The 23,104-nt window shown below is 43.7% G+C and overlaps 1 protein-coding gene across 4 annotated transcripts in view; it reads right to left on the bottom strand.

Annotated features, from left to right (window-relative positions):
• Positions 1–23,104, bottom strand: part of LOC126266685 (proton-coupled amino acid transporter 1-like) — a 421,916-nt gene that overhangs the window by 270,542 nt on the left and 128,270 nt on the right. For 2 of the 4 annotated variants that reach the window (XM_049971112.1, XM_049971113.1), the window contains exon 1: positions 17,011–17,124. The exons of the other annotated variants lie outside the window; for them this stretch is intronic. The gene's annotated coding sequence lies outside the window, so the exon portion shown is untranslated. Of the gene's footprint in view, positions 1–17,010; positions 17,125–23,104 lie in introns of those variants that run through there. 4 annotated transcript variants of the gene reach the window in all.

Genomic DNA, 23,104 nt, shown 5'->3' with positions numbered 1-23,104 from the left:
AGGCAGAAAGGTGGAAGGAGTATATACAAGGTTTATACAAGGGCGATGTACTTGAGGACAATATTATGGAAATGGAAGAAGATGTAGATGAAGATGAAATGGGAGATACGATACTGCGTGAAGAGATTGACAGAGCACTGAAAGACCTGAGTCGAAACAAGGCCCCTGGAGTAGACAACATTCCATTAGAACTACTGATGGCCTTGGGAGAACCAGTCCTGACAAAACTCTACCAGCTGGTGAGCAAGATGTATGAGACAGGCGAAATACCCTCAGACTTCAAGAAGAATATAATAATTCCAATCCCAAAAAAAGCAGGTGCTGACAGATGTGAAAATTACCGAACTATCAGTTTAATAAGTAACGGCTGCAAAATACTAACGCGAATTCTTTACAGACGAATGGAAAAACTGGTAGATGCAGACCTCGGGGAGGATCAGTTTGGATTCCGTCGAAATGTTGGAACACGTGAGGCAATACTGACCTTACGACTTATCTTAGAAGAAAGATTAAGAAAAGGCAAACCTACGTTTCTAGCATTTGTAGACTTAGAGAAAGCTTTTGACAATGTTGACTAGAATACTCTTTTTCCAATTCTAAAGGTGGCAGGGGTAAAATACAGGGAGCGAAAGGCTATTTACAATTTGTACAGAAACCAGATGGCAGTTATTAAAGTCGAGGGGCATGAAAGGGAAGCAGTGATTGGGAAAGGAGTGAGACAGGGTTGTAGCCTCTCCCCGATGTTATTCAATCTGTATATTGAGCAAGCAGTAAAGGAAACAAAAGAAAAATTTGGAGGAGGTATTAAAATTCATGGAGAAGAAGTAAAAACTTTGAGGTTCGCCGATGGCATTGTAATTCTGTCAGAGACGGCAAAGGATTTGGAAGAGCAATTGAACGGAATGGACAGTGTCTTGAAAAGAGGATATAATATGAACATCAACAAAAGCAAAACTAGGATAATGGAATGTAGTCAAATTAAATCGGGCGATGCTGAGGGAATTAGATTAGGAAATGAGACACTTAAAGTAGTGAAGGAGTTTTGCTATTTAGGAAGTAAAATAACTGATGATGGTCGAAGTAGGGAGGATATAAAATGTAGACTGGCAACGGCAAGGAAAGCGTTTCTGAAGAAGAGAAATTTGTTAACATCGAATATAGATCTATGTATCAGGAAGTCGTTTCTGAAAGTATTTGTTTGGAGTGTAGCCATGTATGGAAGTGAAACATGGACGATAACTAGTTTGGACAAGAAGAGAATAGAAGCTTTTGAAATGTGGTGCTACAGAAGAATGCTGAAGATTAGATGGGTAGATCACATAACTAATGAGGAGGTATTGAATAGGATTGGAGAGAAGAGAAGTTTGTGGCACAACTTGACTAGAAGAAGGGATCGGTTGGTAGGACATGTTTTGAGGCATCAAGGGATCACAAATTTAGCATTGGAGGGCAGCGTGGAGGGTAAAAATCGTAGAGGGAGACCGAGAGATGAGTACACTAAGCAGATTCAGAAGGATGTGGGTTGCAGTAGGTACTGGGAGATGAAGCAGCTTGCACAGGATAGAGTAGCATGGAGAGCTGCATCAAACCAGTCTCAGGACTGAAGACAACAACAACAACAACATAGGTTAATGTTAGTCAGGGCCATTCTTTCGTAGGGATTTCTGGAAGTCAGATTGCGTTGCGCCAAAAATATTGTGTTTCAGTTTAAGCACAGTCTTGTACAATTGTTCAAAGGGGACGTTTCAAGTTCTACGTCTAGGCGACTGATGACCTCAGATGTTAAGTGCAATAGTGCTTGGAGCCATCTGAACCATCATATTCGCCGTTGACTGTAGAAATTATTTATTTCACAATTGCAATTTCGGCTTGTATATACCTTCATTTTTGTATTCTTTTAGCTTTAGTAGCACTACTTGGGAATGGCCCAGAAGCCGAAGTCGCAACTGCGAAATAAATAATTAGTACAGTGAGCGGCGAATATGATGACCTTAAAGAAATAGTGGAGTAGCTTTGCACTTAAGTGCATCAGTATCGGTTTGTGTTTTCGAAGGGCCGGCCGGTGTGGCCAAGCTGTTAAAGGCGCTTCAGTCTGGAACCGCGCGACCGCTACGGTCGCAGGTTCGAAGCCTGCCTCGGTCACGGATGTGTGTGATGTCATTAGGTTAGTTAGGTTTAAGTAGTTCTAAGTTCTAGGAGACTGATGACCTCAGATGTTAAGTCCCATAGTGCTCAGAGCCATTTGAACTATTTTTTTTTATTTTGTGTCCGAAGGTACGGAGTTAAATCCCCACTCTGTTCTACAACTTTAGAAATTTATTGTCTCTTTCACCTCCGTCCGTAATCTGTATACGTGAAATGAGCGCCGTGGTTCGGATCCCAAAATAGTCTTAGTTCAGTTGTCGGAGGAAGGCAACGGTACAGCCGTATGGCATCGTTGGCTGGGCTGGGAAACCATCAAGTGATGGGTTCAGCCGCGTAGTAGCAATAGGTTTCCTTCCGCCCCATACAACAAACTTTTTCCTTGCGGATACATGAGTGTTGTGTCTTGAATGTATTGGTTGAGTGTGGGGGAGTGGAATGGATGCATGTACACTGTGGCATTGCATTTGTCTTGTATGATGTTGATGATGATAGAAGGGAGAGGGTGAAACCTGGTGCCGGCCTATGGCCTGCTCCTCTCGAATAGCACCAAGGAAGCCACTGAACTTAACGTCCCCATCCGACTGACGGATCACCATTAGCTGTGTCACAGGTTACTGAGGACGGTAAGGCAAGGATATACCACCTGAAATAGGACTACGCTTAGTAAGGCTATGCGATGTTGAGATGAATCTTCAGGTCCAATATGGTGATGGCTTTTTTACACAAAACATAACGATTTGAGAACCAGAACTTCTGTTGTATTTTGAATGCAGTATTATCCACTCATTAACAACAACAAAAAATTAACTTTGTATTATTTTTCTGCTAACACTGTAGTCAATCTCACTGTTAATTTCATTTGGGTTCTCAAGACCAAATTCTATACAGGTTGGAACATCACTGATGTCGCCAGTCATATTTGTAGACAGAGTCTAAAAGTCTTATTCGCTGCAATTAGGGATCTGACAGTAGTTTCTAGGTCAAATATCGAAGAGTCACTCGTCAGGCGGCCCGAGCGAAACGCAGGTGTCTGGAACAGTGTGAGGAAAGTGTAATGTAGGAGAAGCGCCGCATAGTGGTTCCGGAAAGATGGCTGCTACGATTACAAGGACTGTGAAACAAACAGTCATGGCCAGGACTAGCTGACCTTAGTCCTCAATGGTAAATAAGTATTGAGATAAGTATTCTGCTTGTCTGAACAGTTCGGTAAATAAGGACACCGGACAAAAAAGTTATTCACTCTGAGGAGACATGACACTCGTTACGACGATGCAGAAGGATGGTGAACACTTGGTCGACGAGAATGTTGAAGTAAACATTCTGGTTAGTGTCACTGTTGCCTAAATGAGGGAGCCGAGCTACTCCCTATAAACATCTCCAAAATATCACGGAAACACCAAGGTCTGAACTACAGCCTCCACGCACTGTGAGTTAATGGGAGGTTTACTGTCTTTTGGTTAAAAAACTTGATTTTTAATTGCATTTTTGGATCTATAAAAGTGTTTAGAATCGACCCCTGAAACGGCTTTTCCGAATACGGAAAGGAAATGTTTGTTATTCGCGGTTGAACCAAAAAATGCAGCTGCCTGAAATCGGCCTTTTTCACGCACCAGTTTTTTCTCTTTCGGAAGACGAGTTATTGTACCGCTGCTTGGGAGGAAACACGCAAAATTCAAATGAAAGTTTGAACGCGTGTGTTTGGAAGTTAGCCCCCAAGCATTTGCATTCTGGTGTGAAGACTGTAGAGATAGCGACTTTCTTGGCAGCGAGCCGCTTCAACGAAGGGTATTCAGCAATTCTGAAGACCAAGACAACGATGGACGTCACCCTGGGACTCTACTCGACGCAGCTCACCAAGCATTCGGACGACCACCGGATTCAGGCGGCCGAAATCCGCTTGTGACCGGCCGTACGAGAGGCTCTAGAGCAGCGTAGGATGGCCCAGATCAAGCAGAACGCCCTCTATGAAGAAGGAGGACTAGTTTATGGACCCGAAATAGCAGAATGAATGTACGTTGCATAATATTTCATTTATATGTAGTCAAAACTTCAAACGTGTTTTTCTCGCAATGACGTTTCTCTTATCTCGCGGTATGGTAACTTCAAATCTACTGAACCGATTGGCATGATTCTTTGTTCCCGACCAATTTAACTAAAACGTCTAGGAGGTGCACCACTTTTACTCCAATCCATCGACTATAAATAGTTTTACTTGGACGACGAAGTCGCAAAATCGATGAAAAAACTCCATTTTTTTAAAAGGCCACCATTTTGTTTCCTATTGTCCAAATAACGCAAGCGAGGTACAACTCCTAAAGAATGTTATTTACTTCGCAAACGTCAACTCAATTTTTATTTCAGACGAGCCGTCTGACCTGTGACATACAGCGCGTGGAGGTCTACCTCGAAATTTTGTTTCGTTCCGACGGCACTTCTGCCTTTGCTCTACGACATTTCCGGTTGAAAAAATTCCGCTTTATAGAGAAATATCAATAAACATTTGAACCAAATTTGACACTGATATCTATATCACATCCCGAGAAAAAAATCTCAAATAACATGTTTTTTCGGGACAAAGATAGAAAACCTCCCCCTAAACGCCTCATTAGGCTGTCTGTGTACTAGACGCCTTGCTTCGTTCGAAAAGAGGCTTATTCGTAACTCGTTCGAACATAGCAGGCCACTACCAGGTTTTTATGTGGTTTGGCTCGTTGAAGAAGTACAGCTTTTTCGCAATGTACTCTCTGAAACTGGTCGAGATAGACCTGATTTCAGTGACAGCAGCAATTTATGTCGGGTTTGAAACGGATTGGATTCATATGGGGTGAAACTCGTCATCGGTCCTTGTCGGTTACTATCTTTTATGATCTCGCCACGTTATATTTATTTAACCTGACCTGATTAGGGCCATCCGGCCCTGTCTTACATCTTCAAATGATTTTACACATACAGTACCTTTTTTAAATCATGGTTACCTAAGAAATAACAGTTCTAATATATCAAATAGTTCAAATGGTTCAAATGGCTCTGAGCACTATGGGACTTAACTGGTGAGAACTTAGAACTACTTAAACTCAACTAACCTAAGGACATCACACACATCCATGCCTGAGGCAGGATTCGAAACTGCGACCGTAGCGGTCGCACGGTTCCAGACTGTAGCGCCTAGAACCGCTTGGCCACTCCGGCCGGCATATCAAATAGTATTAAAATGATTGGAGTGTCTGAAGTGGGGATGTGCGTAAACCTGATTATGAACTAATAAGGCTAATACTAACTCTGCTTAACTACTGCAGATTCTGCCATTAACAGTGATATAATAATAATCATAATCATAACGATAATTTATAGTGGCAGATATCAAAAGAATTTATAGGTGTACAAAATAGATGTTTTCTGAACAGCCACTAATATGAAATCAGATTCTACTCGAAAGTCATCACCACACGTGTTAAGACGGGACGGTCAAATCGTGTTCATAGGACGCGGTCGGCAGCTGTCGGATCCACAACCGCACCTATTCTTGCACTTGCTCGTCCGACTGAAACAGGCGTCCACGCATTTCTTTCTTCACATCGCCAAATATCATAAAATCGCACGGTGAATGATCTGAGCCGTATGGAGGGTGTTGCAGTGTTTCCCAACCAAAACGCTGGTAATTTTCGTCCGATTGGCAGTTTGGGGGCGGCGTTATCGTTCAAGAGGATGGTTCTGACTTCACGGCGCACGCAGTTTTTGCGAAGTGTCCCCATAGTGCAGCGCGTTGATTGTGGTTCCACGTACGAGGAAGGAGGCCATCGTGACCTCACAGCTTTGGATTTCTTTGGCGCGGGGGGGGGGGGGGGGGGGGGGGGGGGAGGGACGTGGGATGTTTCCACTGTTAGCTTTACCAGTTGTTTACGGGTTATCGCAGTGCTTTCTGACGGAATCTTCCTGCTACATGATAACGCCCACGCTGCCAATCGGACGAAGGCTGCGCTTCAGCGATTTGGTTAGGAAACGCAGCAACGTCCTCCCTGCAGCCCGGATCTTTCACCGCGTCATTTTCACATCTTTGCTAATCCGAAGCAGGATCCGTCAGCGGCCGACCACGTTCTACGAAAAAGGAATTGGTCGTCTCGTCTAAGTGGTATAAATGTCTTAATGCGTGTGGTGATTACTTTGGAATGGAACCATTCCATGTCCCCGTTGTGGCGGGTATTGTTCTCATTTGATGGCCCCTCATAGTATGTGCGAGTCAAACCATTCCTTGTAGAAACTTTGGACAGTCCGCACTGATAGAACAAGAACAAATTGGGTAGCTTCATTCCCAGTGTGGCCACTAACACGTCCAACTACGACAGCTCCTTTCTGGCATTCTGTCACTGCTCCATGTGGACCCATCTCACTGCGCTGCTTCCATGCAACTGACCGGCGCACACACACCACTTCACTGATGTGACTTAGCTTAGCGGTGGCGTATCATATGACCGTGTGTGTACCAGTCCTACATCATCTGCACCGCTCCAAAGCGTCCTTTTAAGGGCGTCACCGTATTTTATCCGATGAACTTACATTCTTCACAAAACAGAAGAACAGCGATGTGTATTCGGAAGAACACGTATAATACATACTGACGTGCTAATTCAGGGGGATAGTCTACAACCGATGTTGGCGCAAAAAGTTGTCGCGATGGATATCATTACAACCTTTGATTTCGATTACAAAAAATGTATATGACCAATAAATTTTAATGGAAAAATTAGGAATCCACGTTGTTTCCTTAAGCCCAAGTCGTGTAAAACCAGCTTCCTTTATTCTTTGGTTGGTTCCAGAAGGCAATCGAAAGCGGTGTTCACGTTGTTGCCTTTGGTACAATTTCCCAAGAAGCAACGGTGTGGCATATGAACATGATTAAATACAGTGACTTCTGTTTGCTGCTCTAATCCCGTTCCCAGAGTGCAGAGAATACCCGATTCTCGACGAAACCTCATAATGGCTTGGGAGTGCAAGATCTTAGTACCACAGGGGCTGTCCCCATCGTCGCAAAAGGAACCATTCCACACAGAACAGTTGTAAAAAAGCTTCTGTGGTGGCGTGGCGCGTAGTCTCCTTTCACTCGCTAGGCGCTTTCTCTCCCTTCAGTGGGCATCGTGCTTGACATTATGCAAAAAAGTTACGACACGGACACAGCGCAAAGAAAAGACGAAGAAGTAAAAGGAATCATACTCGACACCTGTAATAGTTGTATGTTGAACCCTGCCCGCTTTCACGCAGTATCAAAGACTGTATTGGAGCTGCTACTTATTTGACGTTATATAAGTCTCATACTCTTCATATAAATATGATCCACAAGACTATAGTGCGTGGCGGAGAGTATTTCTCGGTAGGATTATAGATTGTATTATTCCATTCGCGTATTGAGCGAGGAAAAATTTCCGTTTGCTACGAGAGGTACCATGTTCTTTCTCATGTTAGTGTTAGTTGGTGATCTGGAGGTGCACAGGGCGTGAAATTTAGTTAACACAGCTCGTAACTCTGGCAGCAAGAATGTGTCTAACCCGGTTGGGCATCGAGCCGAGTTGAGCTTAGATTACAGATACGCGCACGTCATTCCATGCTGCTTCAAGTCTATGGTAGCATCCATCAATCATTGAGGATGGCAAGTGCTGACCTGTCAGTCTCTCCTTACTCCATGACCACATACCAGCGCTTGGCGAATAGAGGTGTGCAACCCGTGAGAAGATATCTTCAGTGGATGAGAGATCTGCCGAAAGCGCTGGTGACGGGAACAGTTGAACACCTTCTCTATTGACGTAGGTCGGAACAGCATAGAAAGTAAGAGGTTTTGCGTTGTTTTGTTGGAAGATAATGTCGTGCAGAACTCCTCGAAGGGAGGATACAGCCGCCGAGTTTAACATGTCAGTAGTGCAACTTCTGCTATCCAAATCACCGACTCTGCGAATCAGTGGCGATCTTGTGGCATACCCATCAGTACTCCATACCATGACGTCAGATGCTTGGGCCGGTGTGATGATGACGATAGGAATCTGGAAACAACGTTTCCCCCTGGGCTTCCTCATATCCTTCTTTTGCTGTCCTAAGAACGGAACTCGTCTGAAAAGATGCCGCGACCAACAGTCTAATACGAAATCTTAACGAGAAACCTGCTGCATAATCCCTCTATTGTGTGTATACACTGCCTGACAGAAACAGTGGAGCACCCAGAAAGGGAGAGGAGGAAACCAATTGAAACTTCACGGATTGATGGCGTATGTGATATTATTTCAATGATCAAAAAATAGTCAAATTAAAGAGAACTTCACAGTACGAGCCTGCTTATCAATGTGACGTTGCACCTTATCTGGCCTGAATACTTGAACTTAATCGTTTGGAAACGGTATCATGAAGCTGTTGTATCCTCCTCTGAAGCACACTGGCCCATAAATGTCTTTCACACCCTGGACGCTCGCAATAGGACGAAGTGACATCCGAGCTAACACCACTCGTTCTACTGGGGGCAGACCTGGTAAACTTGCTGGCCACAGGAGGACCTTATGCAGATATTTAGTTCACAGAGACACGTGCCATATGAGGACGCTCATTATCTTGTATGAAAATGGTGCCACGAAACTTTGAAAAGAGGTGTAACACATCAGGATTGTTGTGGCGTCAGAATTCACTCAGTCAGAACCAGCTGTGACCTGAAGTCATACCCGATGGTTCCCCATACCGTGATGCCGGGACTGACACTAGCGCCTGCCGGCTAAGTGCGAAATCAGAGGGATGCCAAGAGGGTTGCCTATACTGCCAGCAGTTGGGGATCGGTGGATCTCCTTCGTCTACAGAGACTTTTTTAAAGTGGCCGACAAAGGGACGCAAGTGAACCGAGGGTATTGCCCAATTCTTGGGTCTTAGAGGAACTTTTTGCAGTTTTTTTCACGCATGTATAAATTTTTCGTTCCCTCTGTGCACTCGCCACGCGAGGAACTAGGGATGAAAAAGCATGAATACCCTTTTCTGCTTTGGTAACGCTCAAATTTCGTCGAATGATTTTTAATGGCCCCTAGTGGTTCACCGTGTGTACCAGAGAAAAATCTGCAGTCACACAGCCCTCCAAGGAGGTATGATCGCGTTCAGTGGGGCTGTAGCCCAGTGATGTCTTTAGAGAATCGTTGAAGCATCCGGGGCGGAGGGCTGTCATCAAACTTTAGGCTGTCGAGAAAGTCTACCTGTTGCACATCGCATTACAAACTATCCTCTTCGATTGCTAAATGTGTGAAAATGAACGCCCCAGAAGAGGAGGTGGTTTTATTCACGCCATTTTGTGATACATCCAGAGGCATTTTCGTGTAGATTCTGAACAGCTGCGTGTCTGAATTGTTTTCAGCCATCCACAACAAAAACCGCATGATTTCATCGTTGGGTGCAGCGGTTCTGACCGCGCCGCAGAGATGTGAAGAGAAGGGGTGAGATGAAGTTAAAATGTTCTGTGTTGTTAGGCCGCGCCATATTTCTTCAAAGAATCGACGTTTTGACCCCTCTGCTGGAATCTTCTACAGGATCTTGTGGTTTCCACTGTAGATTGGGTACTGTCCTGCAGACTTCCATAAGGGGTGAGATGTTGGTAAGAGGAGGTGTGACGACGTTCCCATGGTCTGACACGTCCACGGTGGCGTTGCGCAAAACTGCGGTGGAATGTGGTGCTAATGTGACGTTATTAACCTATCTCACACTGCACATGAAATTCTGAGTTCTGGCTTTCTGTGTTTATTGCACGTTGCAGCTGCAGATGCAGAATTCTGCTCATACAAAGCAGATTTACAGTGCTCAAAACGAGATGTATCTGACCAACTCTATACAGTATGATGTGTCAAATATATGGCTATTAATCTCATTTCACGCACGGGTATCTGAATTATGGTTAGTTTCAGAGGTAACCTAGTGGAGTGTTACATAGTGTTTGATTTGTATTGAAAACAGTAGTTCCGCTACTGTGACCTTCCGCGGCTGTTTTCTTGAAAACTTTATTTCAAGGTTTTTTTTTTTTCGTCAGAAGTACAGGTACGGGGTACCAGCGCTTACCGTCACAAATCAAGCACTGTATAGATACGCTGGTGAGCGAAAACATTATGACCATTGCCCCACTTTCTGGTGGTGTTGCGGGCACATAACGCAGTAAGAAAAGACATAGACGAATGGGCAATCATTACAGTGAAGATACTTGTTGCAAATGCGGAAATCCACTGATATAAGCGGTTTTTTTTACAAAGGGCATCTCTGAAACGTCGAAGCTGTTCTCCTGTTGGTGTACTACTGTCGTGACCACCTGTGGAAAGTGGTTGAAGGTTGGTGAAATAACGATTAGGCAGTATGGTATTGGACGACCACGTCTCGTCAGAAAACGTAGAGGTCGGAGGTTTCCCCTCTGTGTAAATCCAAGACAGGCAGCGATCTGCGGCATATCTGATGGCAGAGTACGATGTTGGTGCAGGCGCGTCTCGGAACACACCGTTCAAAGGCCATTTTTGATCATGGAGCTTCACATCACACGACCCCTATGCGTGCCTATGTTTACCCGACGACATCGTCAGTTACGATTACAGTGAGCATCACTGAGTTTTGACAGTGCATCAGTAGAAACGTGTTGCCTGTCAAATGAATGGCATTTCTTGTTGCGCTAGGTCGATGGTTGTGTTCCTACACGCAGTCGGGTGAATCACTGCACAAAATATGCACCGCACCACAGATGCAGGTCAGTGAGGACAGAATTATGATGTGGGATGCACTGAGTTCGGCTTCTGTGGGATCTGTGGTGGTAATCGAAGGCTTCATGACGGCAATCAACTACGTGAACATTATTGCCGACCACCTGAATTATTTCATGCTTGAAGTCTCTCCCTACGGCGATGACATCTTCTAACAGGATAACTGCCCTTGTTGCAAGGTCAGAATCGTGCTACAGTGGTTTGAGGAGCTTTATAGTGGACTCACATTGATGTCTTGCCCAGCAGATGTGCCTGATCTGTAGCCATTGGAACATATGTTGGGCGCCAGCTGCTTGCCCGTGGACCACCACCCCGTAATTTGCGGCGACTGATTGGCCTGTACGTAAACATCTGGTGTCACATACTTCTGGAACCCTGTCAAGGACTTTTAGAAGGCATGCTAAGCAGAATCTCTGTTGTAAAGAGTTTGAAAAGTGGAACAAGACGCTATTAAACGGGTGGTCATAATGTTCTGGCTCATCGGTGTGCGTGTACAGTGAACACTGTCGGCTATATAATCCTCGTGTAGCATAGCTCTGAAACTAACTACAGTTTGAGAGTTGAGATGCATAGGCAAACATTTAACAGTCGCTATATATAGTGGGCGCTGCTGTTATCTGTAGGAAGGCTGCGACGCCAAATCCTATAGCGAATTACAGGATGACTTTGTAATGGTACTTGAATTACGTAACCATTACGGCACATCATCTCAACCTCTCTATACCAGTAATATTCTACTGTTTTTCTGTTAACTACTTAACATATTTCTGAGACAACATTCAGATTTAATTTCGTTTGTGATTCATCGATATGTTTACGTTGCGTTGATATTATTCTTCTGTGTATTCTTTCTTTTGTCACTATGATCTTTGACGTACTTGTAACTCTGATTTTTGGGCGCGTAAGCGATTATTAGTTAGTTGTTAAGTTGTTAGAGAGTCGGACCATGAAAAGGTCAAGTCTTGGACGTTATGTTGGAAAGATGTATTTTGTAGTTGGCTTATAAAATGTGAGGAAGATGTTTTCAAGTATGTTTTGTATTGAGTAGTGATGTTTGTGTATCACGTGATATTGCAATTAAAAGGACGTGTAACTTAAATTCGGAGTTCTGATTATTTTTTTACATCACCATTGTCCAGTAAAAGTGTAATCTTCAAGGATGGTTTGTGAAGCGCATCTACATAACTTTTGAATATAGCAGAATAAAACCTAGGCCTCTTTGCATCAGAGCTTGGAATCATAATCACCTAGATTTTCAACGATTGAGCCATGATTTTACGACGAGACCAGCGTGGGAAACACAAAAAGATGAGTGCCTAGTTGTTTGATTATTACATGAAATGACTTTCAACTGTGCTCTAATGACACCTGCCACATAATATGACTGTTGTTGCCTGATAATGCAGTATTAAGCAGCGTGAGCAACACCACAATCGTTATTAAAATTTTGACCTTTGTTGTGGTAGGGTTGTTACCGTAGAGTTTCATATACGAAACAAAAGAAATTGTGCCGAAAGTATCCTCCCCCACTCACCGCAAGGTGGTTTAAGGAGTATAAATTTAGATGCTTATATCACCGCGGGAGAAATAATATTTCGGTGTATCACTTGCACTGGCCATTCGCGTGACATCGGCAAGATGCACGATAATGCGACCGGATCGTGGATGCCCAGCGCTTGGACACTCCCTCAACGAAGTCGAACAGGGACATTGGTTTTCACGTGCCACCATCTCAATGGTACCACGACTTTGCAAACCTGCCGCTAGAGACAACGGCCGACAGCAGTGACATATTGACACAGATCAGCGAACGAAGGATAGGCGTCCGACACTGTGTTGCCTTTAATAGGTTCCACAACGAAACATTGTCTCGAAATTTGGTAGAAAATCCGAAGAAATTCTGGTCGTATGTAAAGTACACAAGCGGCAAGATGCAGTCAATACCTTCGCTGCGCAGTGCCGATGGTACTGTTACCGACGACTGTGCCGCTAAAGCGGAGTTATTGAACGCAGTTTTCTGAAATTCCTTCACCACGGAAGACGAATGGAATATTCCAGAACTTGAAACACGAACAGCTGCTAGCATGAGTTTCTTAGAAGTAGATACCTTAGGGGTTGCGAAGCAACTCAAATCGCTTAATACGGGCAAGTCTTGAGGTCCAGATACTATACCGATTAGGTCCCTTTCAGATTACGCTGATACAATAGCTCCCTGCTTAGCACTCATATACAACCGCTCGCTCACCGATAGATCTGTACCTACAGATTGGAAAATTGCGCAGGTGGCACCAGTGTTTAAGAAGGGTAGTAGGAGTAATAGATCGAACTACAGACCTATATCATTGACGTTGGTTTGCAGTAGGGTTTTGGAGCATATACTGTATTCAAACATTATGAATCACCTCGAAGGGAACGATCTATTGATACGTAATCAGCACGGTTTCAGAAAACATCGTTCTTGTGCAACGCAGCTCTTTATTCGCTCGAAGTAATGGCCGCTATCGACAGGGGATCTCAAGTTGATTCCGTATTTCTAAGTTTCCGGAAACCTTTTGACACCGTTCCTCACAAGAGACTTCTAATCAAGCTGCGGGCCTATGGGGTATCGTGTCAGTTGTGCAACTGGAATCGTGATTTCCTGTCAGGAAGCTCGCAGTTCGTAGTAATAGACGGCAAATCATCGAGTAAAACTGAAGTGATACCAGGTGTTCCCCAGGGAAGCGTCCTGGGACCTCTGCTGTTCCTGATCTATATAAATGACCTGGGTGACAATCTGAGCAGTTCTCTTAGGTTTTTCGCAGATGATGCTGTAATTTACCGTCTAGTAAGGTCATCCGAAGACCAGTATCAGTTGCAAAGCGATTTAGAAAAGATTGCTGTATGGTGTGTCAGGTGGCAGTTGACGCTAAATAACGAAAACTGTGAGATGATCCACATGAGTTCCAAAAGAAATCCGTTGGAATTCGATTACTCGATAAATAGTACAATTCTCAAGGCTGTCAATTCAACTAAGTACCTGGGTGTAAAAATTACGAACAACTTCAGTTGGAAGGACCACATAGATAATATTGTCGGGAAGGCGAGCCAAAGGTTGCGTTTCATTGTCAGGACACTTAGAAGATGCAACAAGTCCACTAAAGAGACAGCTTACACTACACTCGTTCGTCCTCTGTTAGAATATTGCTGCGCGGTGTGGGATCCTTGTCAGGTGGGATTGACGGAGGACATCGAAAGGGTGCAAAAGAGGGCAGCTCGTTTTGTATTATCACGTAATAGGGGAGAGAGTGTGGCAGATATGATACACGAGTTGGGATGGAAGTCATTACAGCATAGACGTTTTTCGTCGCGGCGAGACCTTTTTACGAAATTTCAGTCACCAACTTTCTCTTCCGAATGCGAAAATATTTTGTTGAGCCCAACCTACATAGGTAGGAATGATCATCAAAACGAAATAAGAGAAATCAGAGCTCGAACAGCAAGGTTTAGGTGTTCGTTTTTCCCGCGCGCTGTTCGGGAGTGGAATGGTAGAGAGATAGTATGATTGTGGTTCGATGAACCCTCTGCCAAGCACTTAAATGTGAATTGCAGAGTAATCATGTAGATGTAGATATAACAAATCGCCATTTCAGTGCCGGACAACACCCAATGAGAAGCCATATGTCGAGAACAATCTCCTCTATAATAGTGCACAGTGAATACTGTCATACTTTTACTTCACACTGAGGAAAAGAGGCACAGGGAGTACCATGGATGCAAAGCTATTGGAAGTTCAAAGTATGGAAAAAGTCTCCATGATTGATCACCCGCGAAACATACTAATACGCGCCGCTGGCAGAGTATGAGTACATCGAAAACCACACTAGGCGGTGCGTCCTACTTTTCAACTGGGCAACGTACAGGTAGGCGAGGAGGATGTTCAGACTGGGTGAAATGGTGAATCTGTCACACTCCCTCAGTGGCGAATTGTAGAAGGTGCATCCACGTACGTTAGCCCCCAGGCAACAAAATACATTCAGCAAGACAATGCACCACTTCAGCAGTTCCGAACTGCCAAAGATGGTTTTAGGAACACTCCGCGGCCTTGAGGGAGCTTGCGTGGACCTACAGGTCTCGTGACTTCGGTACTACACAGCACGTCTCCAGTACGCTCGAACGAGATATCTGGTTCTTAGGGCCAGCTCTGACCGTCTGACGTGAGTTGTGTGCGACGTTTGAGCGGTCGCGGATCAGTACGGCAGCCGAACGCTTCCGGTATCTTTTGTATTCCGTGCCCGAGGCCTCACAGCCGGGACCGGATATGTAATTCAGTTGTTCAATAGTGTAATTCTGAAATCTGATGTTATGTTAGCAAATAGTTTTGTACGCTAGACACGTAAAAGTTGATAATTATAATAGCAATAACCTCGAGTCCGCAATACTACGTTTACCTCCGAAAAAGAGCTACAAAACCGCAATTCAAGGATTTTTCACGCTAAGTGGCGGTAGCCTTCGTCATACTTTGCTAAATATCGCTGTTCTTTGTTTGCTGTTGAATTTTTCTTTCACAGTGACAAGCTGATTTCTTTACATCAGATAGTAACGCATATTTGCGTTTTCAAAGTAACACAGGGACAATGAAATTTGCCAACAGCCGTGTAATTGAGATGTTATTTTATTTTATTTTGACTACCAGTTTCGACATTCCGCTATGCAATATTCAGGCCCCATGTGCAATTCTCAAAAATAAACGATGTTTTCGTAGAGTGCCAAATATTCCTGGATGTAGTGAATTCAAAACCGATTCCCAAATGCTTCAATCAAAGACTTGATAGCGGTGTTACCAAATCTCCCAGTGAAGCACTACGGAAACGGTTCTGAATTCGCAACATCCAGGAATCTATGGCACTGTATGACATTATCGTCTGTTTTTGTGAGATGCATATGGTGCCTGAAGATGGCACAGTGGAATGTCGAAACTGGTAGTCAAAATAAAATAAAATAACATTTCAATTACACGGCTGTTGACGAATTTCATTGATAAATAATCGGAAATAGAAAAACAATACGCAGTCGGCCGCGTCATTCACCCGTAAGTGAAGGAAATGATACAGACATCTTTCTTCAGTACTATGGATTATAATCGAGATGTATATTTTCTCCTTAAAAAACATGAACTGGTAATTTCATCCGTCAACAAAACACGGTATATAGAGGCCAATACATCTGTTGACCGCTGATTATGGCTGTCTTACCATTATCTAGCTGTCATTTTCATTAGAAATCAGTATTCGAATAGATTCCGCTAAAATACATTAAAAAATAAAGAGTTTGTAGTTATTGTCGAATTATTGCGTGCTATATAGAAATTCACATTAATTTCTTTCAGACCAAGTCACATTTGAAGCAGTTTCATTTACAGTGTTATGTGTTCAACAGTTTCCTAAGCGTACTGATTCGCACGTCCAAATAAAGTTCAGTAATACTCACTGCTTCTTGTCTCTCTGCACTATTGACATTAGACGAAAGAGGAATGGCATATATCTACATTTCTTAAAAATTTTCTAAAACCATTCCCACGTGTGACTTATCAATCTGTTTTCTAAAGAAAGCTAAAAACATTTATAGCTATGAAAGATCAAGTTAGTAAATACAAATAGACCACTATTGTAGCCCACCACTTAATGATTTATACCAGCGTCTAATTGCTCATGTTGTACGAAGATTTACAAGACTTTTACTACAACGACTTCTATCGTGTTTTATCGATGGCTTTCGCGAAACGGAACGAGTTATCTCAGTTTTATGGTAGTTTTGAAGTTTGTGTACATCCCGAGGATCGGGACTGCATATTTAACTTTGACAATGCTGTGTGTACTGTTATTTAAAGCGGTTCAATAGCCTGGACGTCATTTTGAAAGCAGATGGCAGTGATTTCTATTTGAGACTGGATCTGTACAATTTATAGATGAAAAAACGCTGTGACTAAAGGCGGAAGTCCAAACACGACAGACTTTGTGACAAATGGGCCTAAAAATAGTGCAGGCGCAATAACAGTGTTTTGTGGCGACAGGTTTGCAGGTTACGCGTGACAACGACTCTCGGCAGACCCGGCGCCGTAACGCAGGACGCGGGCGAATACCTTGCAGTGGCGGCGGCGGGGACGGAGTCTCGAAGCGGAGGTGCGAAAGCTGCGGTGTCGGCTGGCGACTGAATCGGAAGGCCGCAGGTTGTAGGCACCGCGGCCGCCTGTAGTGAGACTGGGTCGTGAGAGGCGTTAAGGGGGAGGGGGGACTCAGGTGGGAGGGGGGGGAGGGCATAGGCCCACAGGTGCGGGCGTCGCCTCGCTGGACGTGGCGGCGCGACGCCGTGCCCGGCACCTGCGCCAAGAAAGCCTTCCGCAGGGGTTCATTCTGGGACCAAATCTGTCACAAAGCCTATCGTGCAGGAGGCCACTGAACGATAAGAAAGAGGTGGTCATTATATTACTCGTAGGCTTATAGGTATTCTAAAATGTAATATGAAAATCTTTGTAATAATTGTGTTCATAGGAGAAATGTGTTATCCTGTCACCCTGTAACCTTCCCTTCTGTAATTGGCTATTCAAATGTCAGTGATCGGGTGAGCCTAATCGGATCAGAATATTAAAATATTTGTTTCGAAACTAATAACGATTAGCGGAAAAAATGTGCAACAATTACTTTTACAAATAACTTCCTCCATCTTCTACTTACGCAAATTTTGAGTCATTGTTTTAAAACAGTGCAAACCACACACAACAAAGACGACGGCAAAACAGCGAAGTGTATTGCGAAATTTTGACAAATTATTTCTAAATTCAGTCACCGAACCTGTTGAACAAACTTTGTTAATTAACCAATTTGTTATCGGTACAGTAATTATCACATAACTTATCTGAAAACAACAGAAGTGTTTCACTAAAAAACAAACAGTAAAATTTCCTATGATTTTCAGTTAACAAAGAAAATCGAATGCAATAATCTGAAAGAACATGCAAATAATCATTAAAAAACAGTTAAAATTCAGCTCTCTCTGTTATAGTTAAAATAGCGTAACTTAGAAATAAAGTTTACTTGCACAAACAAAACCCATCAGTTTCACAAATAAGAATATCACTGTTGGAGTTAATTTGCGCCTTTTGCATGAAACAATAATACTCAGTGTAACGCAGTTGCAGCGACGAAATAAGAACCCTTTCATAAAACCAGTCATGAGATAAAAGAAGTCTGACAAAAAATAATTTTAGTTTGCCAGTAATATAGCTATTATACTACTGATAGCCCCCCTATGAACCATGTACCTCGCCGTCGGTGGGGTCGCTTGCGTGCCACCGCGGTACAGATAGCCGTACCGTACGGAGAACCACAATGGAGGCCAGACAAACGTGAGGTTTCTGAAGACGAGTAGCAGCCTTTTCATTAGTTGCAGGGGCTATAGTCTGGGTGATTGACTGAGCTGGTCTAGTAACGTCAACCAAAATGGCCGTGCTGTGCTGGTACTGCGAACGGCTGAAAGCAAAAGGAAACTACAGCCGTTTCTTTTCCGAGGACATGCAGCTCTACTGAAGGTCAAATGATGGTGGCGTATGAAATACAAAAATCCGGACAAGTACGAGTTGAACACGTGCTCTGAGGGTTCCGTACAAATATAATTATGTACATAGATAATAATAATAATAATTCCGCGTAGTGTAATGGCCTATTGTCCGTCTATTGGACGCCACTTCGGTGCGTTGCGTGTCCGTAACCTAAATTAGCTACCGACAGGAAAAAGGGGACCTACTGTCTGGCGTGGAATCCTAACCACATGACATTACTGGCGACACTTCACATCGTTTAGAGGTGAAGGCTAGGTTAAAACGAAGGCTTAAAATGATAGGTGGCCCGACAGAAATTCGGTCGCGCGACCTGTCGGCTCCAGGGCAAGACTTTGCAACTAAACCAGCAAGCCCAACATGTATACAGATAGTTCATATATAGATTTTCATCGGTGAGTTCGCGAATTACAAAATACGTGATACATATGGCACTATCTGTTTACCGCCTTGACCTACAATCTTGAATTATTTACACCGCCAAGAGACCTTAGTGGAATTTCAACTTGATACGTCTACCCGTTCCCGAAGAAAAGGGGTCTTGACAGACAGACAGACGGTTGGGCAACAAGGTGATCCTTTAAGGATCCTGCTTTTACCAAGTGGCGCATAGAATCCTATATATATAGATAGATAGTCACAGGAAAGATTTTGAAGGTACAGAAAACAAACGTTGCTAGTACAATATTAGATGATAGTCAAGAAGAATATTTAAAAATGTCATCAGCGTTATAATTTTAAAATGCTCTAGTGCTTAATCCTGTCACTGAGTGTGTATAGAATCATCATTCTCTTACTGCCAGGATCAGTAGTCAGATTCGAAACATACTGAAGTTTTAATACACTACTGGCCATTAAAAGTGTTACACCAAGAAGATGACGTGCTACAGACGCGAAATTTAACCGACAGGAAGAAGATGCTGTGTTATGCAAATGATTATCTTTTCAGACCATTCACACAAAGTTGGCGCCGGTGGCGACACCTACAACGTGCTGACATCAGGAAAGTTTCCACCAATTTCTCATACACAAACAGCACTTGACCCGCGTTGTCTGGTGAAACGTTGGTGTGATCCCTTGTGTAAGGAGGAGAAATACATACCATCACGTTTCCGAGTTTGATAAAGGTCGGATTGTAGTCCATCGCGATTGCGGTGTATCGTGCTGCTCGCGTTGGTCGAGATCCAATGACCGTTAGCAGAATATGGAATCGGTGGGTAATACGGAACGCCATGCTGGATCCCAACGGCCTCATATCACTAGCAGTCGATATGAGAGGCATCTTATCCGCATGGCTGTAAAGGATCGTGTAGCCACGTCTCGATCCCTGAGTCAACAGTTGGGGACGTTTGCAAGACAACAACCATCTACACTAACAGTTCGACGACGTCTGCAGCAGCATGGACTATCAGCTCAGAGACCATGGCTGCGGTTACCCTTGAGCTGTATCACAGACAGGAGCGCCAGCGATGGTGTACTCAACGACGAACCTGGGTGCACGAATGGCAATACGTCATTTTTTCGGATGAATCCAGGTTCTGTTTACAGCATCATGATGGTCGCATCCGTGTTTGGCGACACCGCGGTGAACGCACGTTGGAAGCGTATATTCGTCATCGCCATGCTGGCGTATCACCCAGCGTGATGATATGGGGTGTCATTGGTTACACGTCTCGGTCACCTCTTGTTCGCATTGACGCCACTTTGAACAGTGGACGTTACATTTAAGATGTGTTACGACCCGTGGCTCTACCCTTCATTCAATCCCTGCGAAACCCTACATTTCAGCAGGATAATGCACGAACCGCATGTTGCAGGTCCTGTACGGGCCTTTCTGGATACAGAAAATGTTCGACTGCTGCCCTGGTCAGCACATTCTCCAGATCTCTCACCAATTGAAAACAACTGGTCAATGGTGGTCGAGCAACTGGCTCGTCATAATACGCCAGTTACTACTCTTGATGAACTGTGGTATCGTGTTGAAGCTGCATGGGCAGCTGTACCTGTACACGCCATCCAAGCTCTGTTTGACTCAATGCCCAGTCGTATCAAGGCCGTTACTACGGTCAGAGGTAGTTGTTCTGGGTACTGATTTCTCAGGATCTATGCATCCAAATTGCGTGAAAATTTTATCACATGTTAGTTCTAGTATAATATATTTGTCCAATGAATACCCGTTTATCATCTGCATTTCTTCTTGGTGTAACAATTGTAATGGCCAGTAGTGTATTTCATTATGGTTGACCTTTCGAATTTGAGGAGAGATATGACTGTTGTTTCCCTTCTTGCTGAAATACCAGTAGTGCAAATAGCCACTGTTATTGGTGCAGAGAGATGCACCATGGTGTCTTTGATGACACCTTACATCAACATCCCAGGAGGCACCACCTTACCGTAGCTCTGTCCGCAAGGGCGGGCCGGTTAGTGTGCCCCGTGGAAGCTGAGAGTTATATCGGCGATACCGTAGGTATTGCCAGGTGTAACCCAGCCGGTCAGGTCTCAGCAGAGGAGACAACGATCAATTTGTCCTATACATCCTGTTCCCCACGGTCTCCTCAGTTACCGTTCCTTTCCCTCCTCTAATTACCTTGCACACCACTGCCTTATGGTTAGTCTCGGCAGGGATGAAGGCTAAGGCAGAAAACACTGAAAGGAAATCTGGAGTAGGGCCACAGAGGCAGCTGGAAGGCATAGCACCGGTAGCTCCTGCAACCGACGTCATACAAAACGAACTGGCTTGCATTTCCTCTAGACACAATCATTTAGGTCGAGAGGGAGATCGTGATGATTGGGCGAGTCACGTGTCTCCATGTTTGTCGTTCAGACATGCAGCATCCTGAAGAGAACACGTCACCGACGTCAAATAACATCGGCACAGCACAGGAAAAAGCAGTTACAGGTCATAAGCTCTTTCGGATTGACGTTAGACTCGATCGTAGCTACCGCCCGCCACAAACTGGGCAGTCCGTCGCCAACAAGGTGCTGCCCCGCACATTACCCGTAGGCTTGATAGGTTGTACGGAGCTTAGAAGTAATCATCGACAAGCGGGTTCATATAATACACCTACTAAAAATAAAAAGGAAACAATAAAGAAATCACCATTTCCTATTGCCGTCTCGAATGTTGGGACCATGTGTCAAAGGCACATTGACGATACCCAAGCGGTTGATTGCACTCGTAAGAGTAGCCGTGAGTCACTATATATTGTAAGAGCTTGTAATGGTACTTGAATTATGTAACCATTACGGCACCTCACCTCACCCTCTCCATACTAGCAGTATTCTACAGTGTTTCTGTAAAATAGTTAACATATTTTGTGACAACATTCAGATTTTATTTCATTAATGTAGAGATACTTCGATACGTCGATATGTTTATATTGCAATCATATTATTCTGATGTGTATTCTTTCTTTTGTCACTATGATCTGAGACGCACTTGTAACTCTGAAGTTTGGACGCGTGAGTGGTTATTAGAGAGTCAAGTCTTGGTCTTCATGTTGAAATGACGCGAATTGTAGTCAGTTTATGAACTGTGAACTTTAACAGTGAGGAAGATATTTTCAAGCATGTTTTCTGTTGTGAAGTGATGTTGCAACAAAAGTAATAAAAAAAGAAGTGTAACTTAAATTCGGAGATCTGATTACTTTTTTAACATCACCATTGTCTTAACTTGCAAAAGTTTAATCTTCAAGAATGGTTTATGAAACACACCTATAAAACTTTTGAATATCGCAAATACCACCTAGGCCTCTTTGCATCCGAGCTTGGTATCATCACTACCTAGATTTTCGACGATTGAGCCATGAGTTCACAATGAGACCAGCGTGGGAAACAAGAAAAGATGAGTGCCTAGTTGATTCATTATTTCAAGAGATGACGTTAATAACTGTACTCTAATGACACCTGCCACATAATATAACTTTGCTGTTGCCCTAAAATGCAATATTTAGCAGAGTGAGAAACACTACCATCATATTAAATTTTTGACCTTTGTTGTGGTAGGGTTGTCAGAACGTGGGGGCTCGTATGGGATCGTTCTAACCATTCTTGAAGATTAAACTTATGCAAGCAAAGACAATGGTGATGTAAAAAAGACTAATATCATTGCAATATAAACATATCGATGTATCGAAGTACCCCTACATTAATGAAATAAAATCTGAATGTTGTCACAAAATATGTTAAATATTTTACAGAAACACAGTAGAATATTGCTGGTATGGAGACGTTGAGGTGAGGTGCCGTAATGGTTACGTAATGCAAGTACCCTTATAAGCTTTAGCGGTAGAGTTGGATCAGATAATGACGTGGCCGAATTGCTTGAGTTATCATGGAGTGGAAGAAGTTAATGGAAATGGCCAGAGACTGGTGGAAGTCTGCTGTTTTTATGGACTATGCATTAGAAACTCAACATGTCCTGCCAACACCCCCGCTCGCATCACTGGCATCAACTTGATTTTATCATATCTAGGAGTACAGGTCTCAGAATGTCCTAGGGGCACGAAGCTGTCATAGTGCTGACACGCTCTGGTGGTGTGCACAGTGAGGCTCACCCCGAAGAAATGTCACCGCGCCAAACCGAGAGGTCATCCCCAGATCAACACATATCATGTTCATG

The sequence above is a fragment of the Schistocerca gregaria genome, chromosome 4, assembly GCF_023897955.1.
Source record: "Schistocerca gregaria isolate iqSchGreg1 chromosome 4, iqSchGreg1.2, whole genome shotgun sequence".
Lineage (NCBI taxonomy): Eukaryota > Metazoa > Arthropoda > Insecta > Orthoptera > Acrididae > Schistocerca > Schistocerca gregaria.
Note: the sequence above shows the minus strand (reverse complement) of the source record. Positions and strands in the feature narration are given on the sequence as shown.